The sequence below is a fragment of the Aethalodelphis obliquidens genome, unplaced genomic scaffold, assembly GCF_003676395.1.
Source record: "Aethalodelphis obliquidens isolate GAN/ISIS:26980383/991018 unplaced genomic scaffold, ASM367639v1 scaffold127, whole genome shotgun sequence".
NCBI lineage: Eukaryota > Metazoa > Chordata > Mammalia > Artiodactyla > Delphinidae > Aethalodelphis > Aethalodelphis obliquidens.
Window position 1 is genome coordinate 1394750 of NW_020838071.1, and position 15898 is coordinate 1410647.

A 15898-nucleotide genomic window follows, 5' to 3' on the forward strand; every position below is an offset into this window, starting at 1 on the left:
AATAGTTTGTGACTATACTGGGACTAAACCCCCAATCTGAACTGGTGTACAGCCCACACTCTTCCACTCCTGCCAGCCAGAGGTAAACCTTCTGTCTTTTATCAATAATTCATTTATCTTCCCACTATTCCATAATGTGTCCCAGGTGATAAAAAGGAGGACTCTATCACCAAAGTACTTTATGCAGGCTTAAAATAGGAAGATGAAAATGAGAATAAAGTATAATTTAATGGTATGTATAGTTTTTGTCCCCATCACATGTCATTGGACTAGCCCTTGCTGCTGACATATGAGAAAAAGCAGTTTGCCACTTTCAGGCCAAAGAATATGGGAGTCAGTATGCCACCTCTATGCTTTCTCTTTCATTCAGCAACATCCCGGAGAGTTTGTGTTGTGATGGTGGAACTAGAAGGTGGAACAGCCTGGATCCATGGGTCACCTGATAGTAGTGTGGCCAGGACAATGTACATAAGGTTTCATCTTCACAAAAATAAATATCTTTGTGTTAAGCCATTCAAAATTCAGGTTTTGTGTGTTGTATCATGCAGCAATCATTCTATCTTATTAACATACTCTATCTTATTAGCTACTTTCTTTGTTTGACCTATTTTAATACCTTAATAAGAAAGCTACTGATGCATATATTTTTGTGGCAAAAGAGTTTTAACAATATACATAAATCAAAGTTCTCTGCTTTACAGTATTTCTCCAAAATTCATGCCCTCACTGAGAGGTTACCACAAATGAGAGTCTAGTGTGTATAATTTAAAAGATGACTCTAGCTTTTCCTGTGGGAGCCGCCGGGTTGAGAGGAGCGTGGCCTTGTCCTCTCCCCGCCATGGCGTGTGCTCGTCCACTGATATCAGTGTACTCTGAAAAGGGGGAGTCATCTGGCAAAAGTGTCACTTTGCCTGCTGTGTTCAAGGCCCCCATTCGACCAGATATTATGAACTTTGTTCCCACCAACTTGCGCAAAAACAACAGACAGCCCTATGCTGTCAGTGAATTAGCAGGTCATCAAACCAGTGCTGAGTCTTGGGGTACTGGCAGAGCTGTGGCTTGAATTCCCAGGGTTCGAGGTGGCGGCACTCACCATTCTGGCCAGGGTGCTTTTGGAAATATGTGTCGTGGGGGCCGCATGTTTGCACCAACCAAGACCTGGCGACATTGGCACCGCAGAGTGAATACAACGCAGAAGCGATATGCCATCTGCTCTGCGTTGGCTGCCTCGGCTTTACCAGCGCCGGTCATGTCTAAAGGTCATCGTATAGAGGAAGTTCCTGAACTTCCTTTGGTGGTTGAAGATAAAGTTGAAGGCTACAAGAAGACCGAGGAGGCTGTTTTGCTCCTGAAGAAACTTAAGGCTTGGAATGATATCAAAAAGGTCTACGGCTCGCAGCGAATGAGAGCTGGCAAAGGCAAAATGAGAAACCGTCACCGTATCCAGTGCAGGGGACCCTGCATCATTTATAATGAGGACAATGGTATCATCAAGGCCTTCAGAAACATCCCTGGAATTACTCTGCTTAATGTAAGCAAACTGAACATTTTGAAACTGGCTCCTGGTGGGCATGTGGGACGTTTCTGCATTTGGACTGAAAGTGCTTTTCCGCAAGTTAGAGGAGCTGTATGGCACTTGGCGTAAAGCTGTCTCCCTCAAGAGTAACTACAACCTCCCCACGCACAAGATGCTCAATACAGACCTTAGCAGAATCTTGAAAAGCCCAGAGATCCAAAGAGCCCTCTGAGCACCAAGCAAGAAGATTCATCGCAGAGTCTTGAAGAAGAATCCACTGAAAAACCTGAGAATCATGTTGAAGCTAAACCCATATGCAAAGACCATGTGCCGGAACACCATTCTTCGCCAGGCCAAGAACCACAAAATCCGGATGGATAGGGCAGCAGCAGCACTAGAAGCCAAATCAGTTGAGAAGGGGATTCCAGGCAAGAAGCCTGTGGTGGGAAAGAAGGGAAAGGAGGCTGTTTGCGTTAAGAAGCTGAAGAAGCCAAAGAAGCCTTTGGTGGGAAAAAAGCTGCAGTGACCAAGAAACCAGCAGCTGAAAAGAAGCCTGCTAAAAAGAAGCCCACAGAAAAGAAACCCACCACAGAGGAAAAGGCTGCTGCATAAACTTAAATTTGTTTATTCGGTAAAGGTCAAATCATTTTGGACAGCTAATTTTGAATAAAGACCTGATCAAAGAGGCAGTGAGAAACATAAAAAAAAAAAAAAAAAAGATGACTCTAGGATTTACAATATAGAGATGTAGTATAGAAATACGTTCTATTTTTAATTTAATGGATAAAAGTAACATGTTTTTCTTCTTGCCCTTGCCACTTAATAAAATGAATGTGGATCTTTCCATGATAACACATATAGATAACCTCACTTATCTAACTATACCCAAAGCAAGTATGTGTCATAATGAGTTTAACTGTTCTCCTACTAATTAGAAACTAAGTTGTTTCCCATTTGTTAATATGATTTACAGAACTGAAGTCAACATTTTGGAAATGCATTATAGGGCCCATGTGCATGCTTTCTCAAAGGAAAGATAATACAAAATGTAAATTGGGTTAAAGTGGAGAAGATTGTATATTATTATAAATATAGCACAAATTTATTTCCAACATTTTTCTTCTAGTTCTGTCTCACAAATTAATGTATTTTAATACCCTACACATTTACGGACACTTTAATTTACCAATCCTTTAAATTATAGTCAAACTTAAGAGTGAGAAAATATTGTCTCACTAATATTTTGTATTTCCTTGTTTTCTAATTAAGTTTAGCCGAAAATTATATTACAACCTCACTCATATTAAGCTGAATTTATACAGTGATTTCCTGAGTAACAGGATATTTCTTGGAATGCTTTAAAATTCTGTTATGCCAACATGGTATTTCTCCTTCATGTGAGAAGCAAGGATTCGATCAGAATGACCAAGTGTCAAGGAATAGGGCCAGACAGGAAAATCTTAGCTAGTGAGGATCCAAGAGGACAGCATTATCCAGGGTCCATGAGAGTCACATACAAAGCAAGTCCAGGGACCCCAGTGTAGGATAGCTGTCAGGATTCTGAATCCAGAGCTCAGCATTATGTGGAGAAAGCACAGGAAGTAGAGAAGATGGGGAATTTGGGGGCAGGGGGGTGGGGAGGGTCCAGGACAAATTACATGAATAGGTTTGGGAAATATCACCATTGCCAGCTGAGCAGTAGGGACATCTCAGTGTGGTGAGTCTACTGGATGAAAGGAATAGAGACATGAAAGACAGCCACCTTACCTTAGAATACCCCCTACATACTGGGAGTCCAGTGCACCCCTCTTGGTGTTCCAGGGCTTGTGGCTGTCGTGTGTATGTGTGTGTGTGTGTGTAATAATAGCACTTAACGTGAAATCTACTGTCTTAAAACATTTTAAAGTGTACATTATTTTTTGATTATAGGTACAATGTTGTACAGCAGATCCTAGATCTTATCATCTTGCTTAACTGAAACTTTATGTTTGTTGATTGGTAACTCATTTCCCCTTCCCCTCAGCCCCTTGCAACCACCATTCCAGTCTTTAATTATGTGAATTTGACTATTTTAAATAACTCATACAAGTGGAATCATGCAGTATTTCTTTCTGTAACTGGTTTACTTCACTTAGCATAATATCCATGATGCTCATCCATATTGTTGCATTTGGCAGAATTTTCTTCTTTTTTCTTCTTTTTTTAGTATTCTATTGTATGTCTATACCCTTCTGCCTAGTGTCCTTCAAGTCAATAGGAGGCGGAGTTCGGTTCAGAAGCAAAGGAAAGCTTTATTCTTTAATCAAAGAGTGGAGAGGTGTGTGCTTGTGCTCTAGAGCACCTGCTCTCCCTGACAGGCCAGGGGCGGGGCTGCTTTATTGGGATCAGCGGGGAGGGGGCGGAGTTCGCACGGGAGGCGCAGACGTGTTGCTCATGCTCCAGATCCCAGCGTGGGCGCGGCGTCTCTGCACACGGCCCGCTGAGCTGAGGTGTCCGGTGCAGCCATCTTGAACTAAGAATGTGGTCTGAAGGGCCAGGTACAAGACCTCTGCACGTAGCACCATATGAGCAAGAGAAAGAAGACGAAGCACAGAGGAAAAGAAACAAAAAAAAGGTTAGACTTTATTGTATTACCCAAATTCTATTTCCCAGGAATTGTTAATAACTTTGCTGGTGACAGTTCCCTCCTCTGCCTTTTGGCCGGCTTCTCATTCTCGAGGGGCGCTGAGGGGCGACGGTCTGTCTTCTGTGACTGTTTTCTGCTGATTTGGGGGGTCGTCATAACCCCAGGGAGAGGAGCAGAGCCTCCCACAGCTGCCTTTAGTTATTTTTGATTTTCCCCAGGCCTTAGCCCTGTTTGCGTTCCTGAGCGACCACCCTTGGACATTTTATAGATTCTAACCTTTTGGAGACAAAAGACACAAGACAATTTGATACATGGCCCAAGTGTCAGCAAGAGAACAATGGTTATTAAGGGGCCCAGGAAAAGTAGAAACCGGCGACCCAGGGGAGGCCTTGTTTTACCCGGCTCCACATTTGTTGGGCCGAGTGAGGCTGGCTGCCTTCTGTTTGGCAAGTTGCTGTTTCCGGTAGCCTGTCTGCACTTTCTTCAGTCAGGCCACTTGCACTGAAGTAAAAGCAACATGACGTATTGGCCAGCACACAGACCCTTCCCTGGTCAGCTAAGAGATTTTCAAATCTCTACTGCTCAGCAAGGCATATAGGGTTACTTATCGTTTGCCGTTTTTCAGAAAAGGAGTTTTAGGTTGGAGAAAGGTTCAGAAGAGGAGTCAGAAGGGTCCATTGTCTTGGCTTGTTTACTCTCAAGTGATGTACCCACGGAGTAATCCCCTGCAACAGAGTTGCGAGTCTCCATGGGCTGTTAGTCCAGATTCCCTTGCCGACCAGTTGACATTGGAGGGCAATAGGCAGTAAATGGGCTTGCGGCCAGGCCTTTTTATTCTGACTTTTTCTCCTCTGTATCTCAGTTTTTAAATAGCCAGTGGGCAACCTTAACGAGGCAAGAGGTAGTGGTATCTGGTTCTGCTTCTTTTCCATTGTCTCTGTGGTCCCAGGTGGGTTCATTATCTGGGACCACTTAATTCCCTGGTCTGAAAATAACACAAACTACATTGTTTGTGTTCTCTTTGTTTGCTTCCTCTCTGGCTTTTAAAAAGACCTTGGCCTTTTCTTCCCCCATTAAGAGTACACTGAGGGGGCTCTACAGGTCAGCGCAGGTGGGGTCATGGGTCTGAAAGATTCCCATAATCAGATTCAGGAACTCCTCTGGATCTTCCATCAACCCCTTACTGTGACTTTTCCAGCGTTTATACAGATCAAAAGTGGTAAATGGGACATATACCTGGATGAGTTCTTCTCCATCGGGGACCTGACTCAAAGAGAGTACTTTTCTTGGTGGGTTGTTGGACCTTGGCTGGTCATTAGCAGACCCATAGACAGGCCAACTTCACCCATCTCTCAGCTGGTATTGGAGGCAGGCTGTATTACGTAGGAAGATTAAATGTTTTCAGTTAGGGGGTGATACCTGAAAAACTTCCATTTCTGCAGGATACACCCTAATGGGCTACCCTTCGACGTGGCAGATGTTTGGTTCCCCATACCTTAGGTGTTCTGTTTTGGATTTGTTACCGGTTACCGAGGGGGCGGTTGGAGTGATTTGTTGGCACACAAATGCCCCAAGGTTTGACCCAAATAAATTTCTGGTTTGGGAAATTTGGAACCAGCAACCAAACCATTAATGGATTCCTTAAGAGACCCAAATAGGCATGGGATCTGATACAGTTGGGGGTTCCCTTTGAATTCATAATGGCCTGTGCTTGAAATACTCAGTCCTTCCTCAGTCAGAATGTCCCACAGGAGGTTGGACAGGAGTGCCTCCAGGCCAGAACAGCTTAGCCATGTTGGCTCCTGACCACCTTAGTCCCTTAGGGAGTGGCACAGCTGTCTGAGACGGGGCTCTTCTCTTTCCTCCTTTTGGCTGAAGAGGAGGAGTTTTCAGGCTTCTTGCTGGGTGAGAGCTAAAAGCATGAGGGATTCCCACAGGGTACTCACCAGATCACTGGAGTAGCTGGTATTCTGTGCTGATACCGGGAGGAGAGCCCGTGGAGCCTCAGTTGGTAAAGAATCACCCAAGGTTCGCCTCCCAAGCAGAGTGGGGGGGAGAGGTCGGGCAGTGGGTATTTCCTATTCTTGCCAGCAGCTCACAGGGCTTCCCAGTAATGATCTTGTGAGTGGCTCACAGGGCTCCCCAGCCGAGTTCAGAGAAACTAGCACTGACCAGAAGAGGTCAAGTCCCCAGTCGCATACCTACCTTGGGACCCTTTCACATTTGGGCGTCCTCGGTGCCTTTTCCTGAACTCAGATCGAGCGTCCTCATTCTGTTTTGTCAGGTGGTTCTTATTACCTGGGCCTTGTTCTGGTCTCACCTCTCGGCTCACGGGGCTGCCCACTTTCCCTTACCAAACTGAACGTGACTATGGATAATGCTACTGTTGACCCCTGGAGGTTGGGGAGGAGGGCAAAAAGCCCTGGTGTTACTGCTACTGCCTTGTACAGGGGTCAAGAGGTCAGCACTACTGGTGAGACAGCAGGCAAGACTGCCGTGGTTCCCTCTAGTCCACAGATCCTCACCGTCCCCAGGCGTCTGGTACCAAGGGAAGGCCAGCCAGAGGCAGCAGGAAGATACTCATTATTGAGTTTCAGTCTCTGATCCCCAAGGATGCCAGAGTATGATCCCCTCAGGGGGTCACAGTCTGGATTACTCTGGGAGCTACGCTGTGTGCACACCACATCCGGCTATTGGGTTGCTGGGCAGAGTTGTTCTGAATTCGGCCAAAGGCTACCGCCATTTTACCCCATCAGAGTGTAGTCAAAGATCACACAGTCATTCATCCTCACGTGAACCTCCCAAAGCCTCTGCCTTCCTCCCACTGGAGCTGGGATGAGCCCAGAGCCTAGTGGATAGGTGGAGGCAAAAAGGCCATGGTCCATCCCATCTGGATCACCAAAACTTGTTACTGACCCTTTCGAGTCAGGCCCCAATAAGGGTCCTCCTGCCTGATGTCACTTGCTCCAATAGAAGGAGAACAAGTTTGGTTCAGAAACAAAGGAAAGCTTTATTCTTTGATTAAAGAATGGAGAGGTGCACTCTCACTCCAGATTACACACTGTCCCCAAAAGGCCATCAGTAGGGCTGCTTTATAGGGTTCTCATCTGTGGAGGGAGGGGCAGAGTCCTTGAGGGTCAGGTGCAGCTGTTCTCCTCATGGCAGTTCAGACTGAAGCACTGGGTGCAGCATCTCTGCACACGGTATGCCACTGCCATCTTGAATTGACGTGTCCTGCTCAGTACTTTTGCACACAGCATGCCAATTGGGGTATCAGGCATGAAGGTTCTGTACTAGGAGCTCTAATCCGACATGTTAGGAGCAAGGCCTCTGCACATGGCCCTCTACTGGCAAGTGAAACTAGACTAAGCACAAAAGAAGTTAAACTTTATCTTATCACCTAGATTCCATCTTATTTTTCTCAGGGACCCCAGTGGGCATTGTTGGTGACACATATTTATCCATTCATCTACCCATGGATGTTTCAGTTGTTGCTGGGGATTGTCTTATTGCCTGCTGGAGATGGGTACTTCTTCTCATGTGGACAGTGGCCCTCCTCCCCTGATGCTGGGGCTACGTAATAGTTGATATTGGTGAGTGATGACAGGGAAGACAGGCCAGGAGTCCCATGAGTAGTGGAAGTGGGTGTGCAGGTTCAAGTATGTCTTGTTTTTCCACTTGGAAATTAGAAGGGGGGATACATGGGTGCTAATTACCTCAGTAACTCAACAGATGAAAGGCTGGATGTGGAAGACATGTCTTCTGAATCAATCCAGATGGTGTCTTCATCTCAGACTCCTTTCCATGGTTTCTGAGAGCTTGGCATACTACAGAGTAGGTGTTCTGTGGCTTTGATTGCTGGCCTACATTGGCACCAGTTACTGCCTGGAGTAGGAAGTTGGCTCAAGGTGTAGACTTTGCAGGTTGGATGCAGAACCCATGAAGATGGCACATGTTCTTCTTAAATTGACTGGGGTAACAAGGATGTGTGTAGTGAAATGCAGAAAGCATAGTATATCATCCTGTTGTGCACACTCCCACCTCTGAGATGAAGAGTTTAGGGCCTGGGAATGAGATGTCCATTATGACATTCAGTGTGATAGTTTCACATGGGAATTCTCAAGTTAGATGAGCAGCTGTGTTGCAGGAGAGGGAAATGTCACATCCTGGGACCTGTGGGAGTCCTTAGGACAGACAGCCAAGTGAGGCTTCTTGGCTTCCTGCAGAAAAGAATTCAAGAGCAAGCCAAAGAAAAGCGGAAGCAAGTTTATTTGATAAAATAGAGGGATACACACTCCATAGGCAGAATGCAGACCTTCTTAGAAGGTGAGAGCAGCCCCAGGGCGTGGGGGTCATCTCAGAAAGTGAGAGCGGCCCTGGGGTATGGGATCATTGGTTTTTATGGGCTGAGTAATTTCACATGCTAATGAGTGGGAGGAATAGTCTTGCTATTTCAGGGAAGGGTGGGGATTTCCCAGGAATTGGGCCACTGCCAACTTTTTGGCCTTTTATGTTTCATTTCAGAACTGTCATGGCATAAGGGGGAGTAATTTTGAACATTACAATGAAGGTATAATGAGCTAAATCTCAATGGCAGGACTCTTCTCAAAGCCACCCTGGTTTCAGTTGGTTCCAGCCAGTTGGTTCTAGGTTTTTATTGCATCCCAACAGCTGCGCCCCTTCTTCATTTACCTAACATTTGTGTCCTGCCCCCTTCCCTCCTATCTCAGCTGTAGCACTTTGAGTTTTTTCAGTGGAGGCAGAGGTAAGGCTCTACATTTTGAATCAGGGAATGTGACCCTTTAGTACTTTGATTGACTGATTGATTCATTCATTCAGCAAACACTGATTATGTGCTGAGAGTGAAACATAGACAATGTGATCAGCAGGTGTAGAAAAAGGAACTTAACTACTTTCACAGTTTCACAAGAATGCTGGCAACTTCCGAAAAAAAAGTGTGTTATCAAAATTTCTACCTTCATTTTCTTGGGGATTTGGGCATCTTAGGCTGCTCACTTGTACATATCAATTAAAAAGGGGGCAAGGCTACCCCAGCAGGTTTTTCCTTTCAGTTAATTAACTAATTATTTTTCTCTGGTGTTCATTAAGAGACCAAGTAATTTTAAGCCTCAGACATTTATTTGCAACATTATTTAGGTTGCTAATTTCTATTTTCAGGAAGTTTTGGTAATCATACTAAACCCATAAATCATACTAAACTGAACTACTGCTGTTGGATAGTCCGTAACCACTCCTAAGACCTTAAGGAAGCCACTCTGTCTGATTGTGTCTGTGACACAAAGGTATTGTGCTCACCTCTCTTCAAACTGTTCCATCAGGATTTTTTGGGTTTTTTGTTTGTTTGTTTTTTTCGGTACGCGGGCCTCTCCCCACTGTGGCCTCTCCCGTTGCGGAGCACAGGCTCCGGACGCGCAGGCTCAGCGGCCATGGCTCACGGACCCAGCCGCTCCGCGGCATGTGGGATCTTCCCAGACCAGGGCACAAACCCGTGTCCCCTGCATCGGCAGGCGGACTCTCAACCACTGCGCCACCAGGGAAGCCCCTGTTCCGTCAGTTTTAATAGCTATTACTTGAGGTTTCTTTTTAATCTGTTTAAGAGGTTTGAAAGTGTTGGTAAGAATGACATTCTGTGATTTAGGCACTACCATCTCATGATATTGGTTCACAGAGGTAAACTGTGCCAAAGAATCTCAGCAACTGAGGTTGCTGTGAGGTAAGGATTAAGACACACACGGACACTAAGTGAGTCATCATCTCTCTGCACTTCGATGAAATGAAGATTTGCTATGACTTAAAAGCATACTTTCAAATTAGCAACTGAAAATGATCTGGGCCTAGCCTGGAAATGCAAATGGTAAAATGTTAGAGGAGACCTAAAGTGCCACGTGGAAGGAATGCACTTGATGATGATGTTTGGTAGCAGTTATTAGAGAATAACACTATTCTCCCTGATAATCCAATATTTCACACATTCTTATAAACTCCGCTCCTTCTTGTGAAGAAGGAAAGAGTTCTTTCACTTTTTTTTTGTCAATAAGCAGTAAGGTTTACCAATAAAAGTACCTGGGGAAAGGATTGTTAGTAAATAAATAAATAAATAAATAAGGTAGCTGGCCTGCCTCAGCAGAGTAGAAAGCTGCTTGTGATTATGGTTTGAGAAAAACTAAGCTATATACCAGGACCCCAAAGTTTCTCATCAGTATTCTGGGAGTCCACATTTTTCCAGTAGAGACAATATTAGGCAACAGACATAGGGAAATGATTGCAGAGATGAACAAAATCAAAAACAAAATAAAAGAATTTGATTCTGAAGTTCACTTTTGTAGCCTAAGCATGTAAATTTCAAAATGAAAAATATGTCCCTGCTTGGCCCAGTGTGATGGACCAGCCTATAGGTTTGATCCTAAGAGGTCTGTTTGGGGTGATGGGGAAAGTGTTTATTGGGGAAATGGGGAGAACCAGTAGCAGAAAACTCTGGGCTCAAGCCTGGGGCTAATAAAATTCTTTTGAAACTTGTCTTAGTATACATGACTTAAAATAGATAACAATATAAAACTTAGTTCAAAAACGAATCTTTGAAAAGATATATATTGTGAGCATGCAGTAATTTGGTAAATGAAAGAAAAGTTTATCTCAAAGGAAAAATATACTTGATAATTAAGACTATACAGTGAATAACCAGATAAAACTCTTTAAATGAAAGAACATTCATAACTTTCCTTATGATACATTTCAATGAAAGAAGAAAAAAATTACATTTTTCTCCTACATTTAAAAAATATTAAAATAAACCCAAGTTTCTCCTAAACACAATTCGCTTGTGAATTATCTTTCGAAGCATAAAATTTCCCTATCTCTGTTTATCCAAAAAGAAGTTCTTTATCCAAAAAGAACTAAGTTGTTTAGATCTTTGATTTTTTTCTTCTTGAAGATAGTGTTTTGCTGCTGAACTAGTGAAAGACAGAAAATTAAACCAACAAATGAGTGGGAAAAATCTTCTTAATAGAAAAGATGCTGGAGTCAAAATCTGGTAAACTTGAAGCAAGTCCTACTGCTACACAGTACCATGACCTTGGATTGGGTGGTATTGAATTGGGTTTCCTAGGCCTCGATTTCCTCATCAGTAACTAGAAAAGGAAAGATGATCATGAGCTTCATGGTGGATTTAATTTGCTATGATTTCATGATATCACCAGCTTTCACACTTTACCTGAATTATAACTACCAGTACCCATTGATATACTGTAATCCTAGAGAGGACTCTGTTGATTGCCTTTTTTTTTTTTTTTTGCGGTACGCGGGCCTCTCGCTGTTGTGGCCTCTCCCGTTGTGGAGCACAGGCTCCGGACGCGCAGGCTCAGCGGCCATGGCTCACGGGCCCAGCCGCTCCGCAGCATGTGGGATCTTCCCGGACCGGGGCACGAACCGTGTCCCGTGCATCGGCAGGCAGACTCTCAACCACTGCACCACCAGGGAAGCCCCCTGATTGCCTTTTTAACAGCCATTTCTCCTTTCTTCTTCACTAATAATCCCACTTTTTGTAGGTGTACCATTTCCTTTGTCAAAGCCTGTTTTTTCCACAGACATGGTAAACAATTCTGAACAGTGAGATGCAAGGGGAACTCTGCTGCATGGCTACTGGGAAAGGTTTGCCTTCTGGAAAAATAGAAGCACAAGGAGAGATGCCGTTTGTCTTTCCCTAGGAATAGCTGAATGAAGGTGTTATGTAAGAACTTTGGTAGATTTTTTTTTGATTTATTAGTGTATGTATTTAGAACAAAGCCATCAGGCTGGGAATAGCTGGACAAAAATAAATCCCTTATTTTTATGATAAATTAAATACCTGATTACTTATACCACCTGATTTAATGTACTACAAAATATTGAATTTTCCTTATTTTTAAACCACTTGTAATCATGAGTTCTGCTATTTTGGATGAAAAATCCTAAGTGACAAAAACAAAAATAGATCTTTAAGGGCAAAGTTAGAGTATCTAAGTATCTACCTTTAACAGTACCCAGTGATCAACATGTGCTGTGTACTAAAATCTGTGTAAATGTTTATTTATTTTTATATCTTTCTTCATGCATTTTGTGTATCCATACCTTCTGTGGTGAATCAGAATATTTTGATGAATTTTTTTCTCTTAAAGTATGAATTAGCAGTGAATAAGTGGAATTTGAAATTAAAAATTCAGTATCATTTACAGGAGCACCCTCAAAATGAAATAGGTATAAATCTAACAAAATAAGCACAAGATTTGTATGAGGAAAGCTACAACTGTGATGAAAGAAATCAAAGGAGAACTAAATAAGAGGAGAGATATTCCATGTTCATGGATAGGAAGACTTAATAATGTCATGATGTCAGTTCTTCCCAGCTTGATCTATAGCCTCAATGCAATCCCAGTAAGAATTCCAGTAAGTTATTTTGCAGATATTGACAAACTGATTCTAAAGTTTATATGAAGAGGCAAAAGATAGCCAGCAAAATATCGAAGGAGAAGAGCAAAGATAGAGGACTGACACTAACTTACTTCGATTACTCTGAAGCTACAATAATCAAGTCAGTGCAATATTGATGAAAGAATAGTCAAATAGATCAAAGGAACAGATTAGAAAGCCCAGAAATAGGCACATGTAATATAGACAGTTGATCTTTAACAAAGAAGCAAAGGCAATACAATGGAGCAGAGATAGTCTTTGCAACAAATGTTTCTGGAAAAACTGGACATCCACCAAAAAAAAAAAAAAAAAAAAAAAAATCTAGACGACCTAGGCCTTATACCTGTCACAAAAATTTATTAAAAATGGGTAAATGTAAAACAAAAAGCTGTAAAACTCTTAGATGATAATATAAGAGGAAAGCAAGATGGTCTTTAGTGTGGTAATAAAATTAAGATACAACAGCAAAGGATTGATACATGAAGGAGATGATAAGCTGGACTTCGTTAAACTTAAAAATTTTTGCTTGGGGGCTTCCCTGGTGGCGCAGTGGTTGAGAGTCCGCCTGCCGATGCAGGGGACACGGGTTCGTGCCCCGGTCTGGGAAGATCCCACATGCTGCGGAGCGGCTGGGCCTGTGAGCCATGGCCGCTGGGCCTGCACATCCGGAGCCTGTGCTACGCAATGGGAGAGGCCACAACAGTGAGAGACCTGCGTACCAGGGGGGAAAAAAAAAAAATTTTGCTCGGTAAAAAACATTGTCAAGAGAATTAGAAGATAAGCCACAGACTGAGAGAAAATATATCCTCAAGACTTATCTGATAAAAGAGTGTTATCCAAAGTATTTAAAGAACTCCTAAAATTCAACAAAATATACTCAATTTTTTTAATTTAAAATGTTGGCTACACAATAAAATAAACATATCTTGATTCAACATATCTGCAGAAATTTTATTAAAAAGCAAAGGAGTACACCATTGTAAAGCAATTATACTCCAATAAAGATGTTTAAAAAATAAAATAAAAAATAAAAGAATCAAAAAACTAGTAAGACACATAGGTCGCAAACTGACACCTATAGGTGAAAAAAAAAAGCAAAGGAATGAAACATAATGCAGGATATTTGCAATGAGTTTTCTCTTCCTCAAGGGAACAGCTTATTGTATATCATTGCATTAAGGGAAAGTAAAAAAGTAGATGGCTCAAAATACAGTAAGTATACAAAATATTTTAGGTCATTGCAATTGTGTACTGGATGTGAAAGCCCAAATAGAATTATAACTCAGAGGCCCAAATAAAATGAAACATACTATTACTGTAGAGATCTCCACACATTTTAACTTAAAAATATAAATGAGAAAACTGATATTTTAATTTTTTTCTACTGAATTAGGAAATAATTTTAAAATCTATATGTGTATAGCTCTGCTCTGTAAATTCATTCATAGAGTTGTGTTAATGTTAATAAAACACTCACACTTCATTTATATGTTATATGATACCTGGACCTTTCAACAGAATGGCTTCCTTATTATTTACAGTTGAGTAAATACACACACACACATACATACACACACACACATTTTTTGTAATGCAGTCAATTTCTATGGAATCATTTTTCAGTATCTATACTATAGTAATATCCTATTGAAACCAATAGGTGTGGTCTTGGGGTCTCCAAGGAGCCTGGTCCTTTATGTCTCATGGCAGAAAGAATTCAGTGAGAGGCAAAGTGATGGATAAGAAGTGATTTATTACAATAGGATGCTTGTGAGGCTTACAAACGGGCAGGCAAGCATTGCACTGCCCCGAGTACTTAGTGGGTCACATTTTTATAATCAGAGGAAGAGAGGGGAGGGGAAGAAGACCTTCTTTGTCTTTCTTGAGTAGACATCACATTTCCATCATCAGCTCCTCCTCCAGGGTGGACAGGCGAGTTTTCTTGTCCCTACATGGTCAGGCCAGGACTGTCATGGCACTTTGGAAAACTTATTTCAGGTCTCAGTACAATCAGGGTCTTTCACTTTGAAATGTCACCTTTCCATAAATGACTGTTTTTTGGTGTGTGTACACAGAGCATATCCTGGGGGTCATTAACTTGACACCACCGGCAGGTTGTAGGCCTTATTCTCCACTATTGTTTTATTGTTTTGGGGGCATTGTGCAAAGAGCATGTTCTAGGGGTCAAAGAGCATGTTTTGGGGGTCATTAACTTACTGAGCTCACTGGGCAGGATACAGGTCTCATGCCACCATTGTTTTATTGTTTGGGGGCATGTCTCATGCTTCTGTTAACATGGTTTCGTTGCTAATCAAGTTGGCTTGATTTTGTTGTTAAGCAAGCCAGTCTGGCTTTGATGCTAACCAACTTGTTCTGCTTTATGAGTCAAGCAAGCCCACGTTGTTTCAGGATTTTCCCATTACTTTCTTGAGTGATCATTAATCTTATTGTGGTCTCCCAAAGCCCCCTAAAGTTCCCTCTCTACCTACAATCCCCTAATGGGGTTTCTAAGCTAACTATTTGATTATGAAATATGTTTCAATTCAGACTTTTGCAGTTTATGAGCAAAGTATTATTGTAAAGAAAGAAAGTAACAGGATACTCATAAAATGTTTATAGATTGCATGATATAAAGAATACACCTGTATGTCTGTGTCAAAGTAAATTTCACACAGAGTGTTCACACTGTGGGGGAAGAAAAATAATTTTCCCTTCTAGGGTTCTTGGACGAGACACCCCAGTAATAAAAAGACAGATTAAATGGAGAAAAACAGAAGTTTAATAATATGTATACCTGCAGTGTACATGGGATATACACAGGAAAATTGAGTAACTCTCTGAAATGGCCCAAGCCACCACCTTAAATATTACCTCCAGCTTAAAACAAAAGATGTTGGGGGTTGGGCAGGTCAGTTATAAAAGGTTACCAGGAAAACACAGTAAACAAGGGTAACGTTGTTATGCAGATTTAGGCCCACACCTCCTGCATAGGTAAATAGGTTTGTAAAGATTGAGTCATCTCCCTCTTCCTGTACAGCCAGGGGTGATACCCTTACAAATGGAGATTTCCCTTATAAATATCTCTTACTAAAGGGTAACTTCTCTGTGGTTATCAGAGCCTCTCTCATGTCTGCTTTTTAAAAAAATGATCAAAAAAAAAAATCAGCTTAAAATCATCCTCACGTCAGAGAGGCGTATTTTGGGATAAATTCTGCTCTCTGTACGATGATCAGGCAATTGTGCAGATACTGTTTAGGACAGTTCAGCCTTTTGCATATATCTACCAAATG

At 42.2% G+C, this 15898-nt stretch overlaps 1 pseudogene; it reads left to right on the forward strand.

Annotated features, from left to right (window-relative positions):
• Window positions 1-787: 787 nt before the first annotated feature.
• On the forward strand, window positions 788-2216 carry LOC113615957 (60S ribosomal protein L4 pseudogene; annotated as a pseudogene).
• The last annotated feature ends 13682 nt before the right edge of the window (window positions 2217-15898 follow it).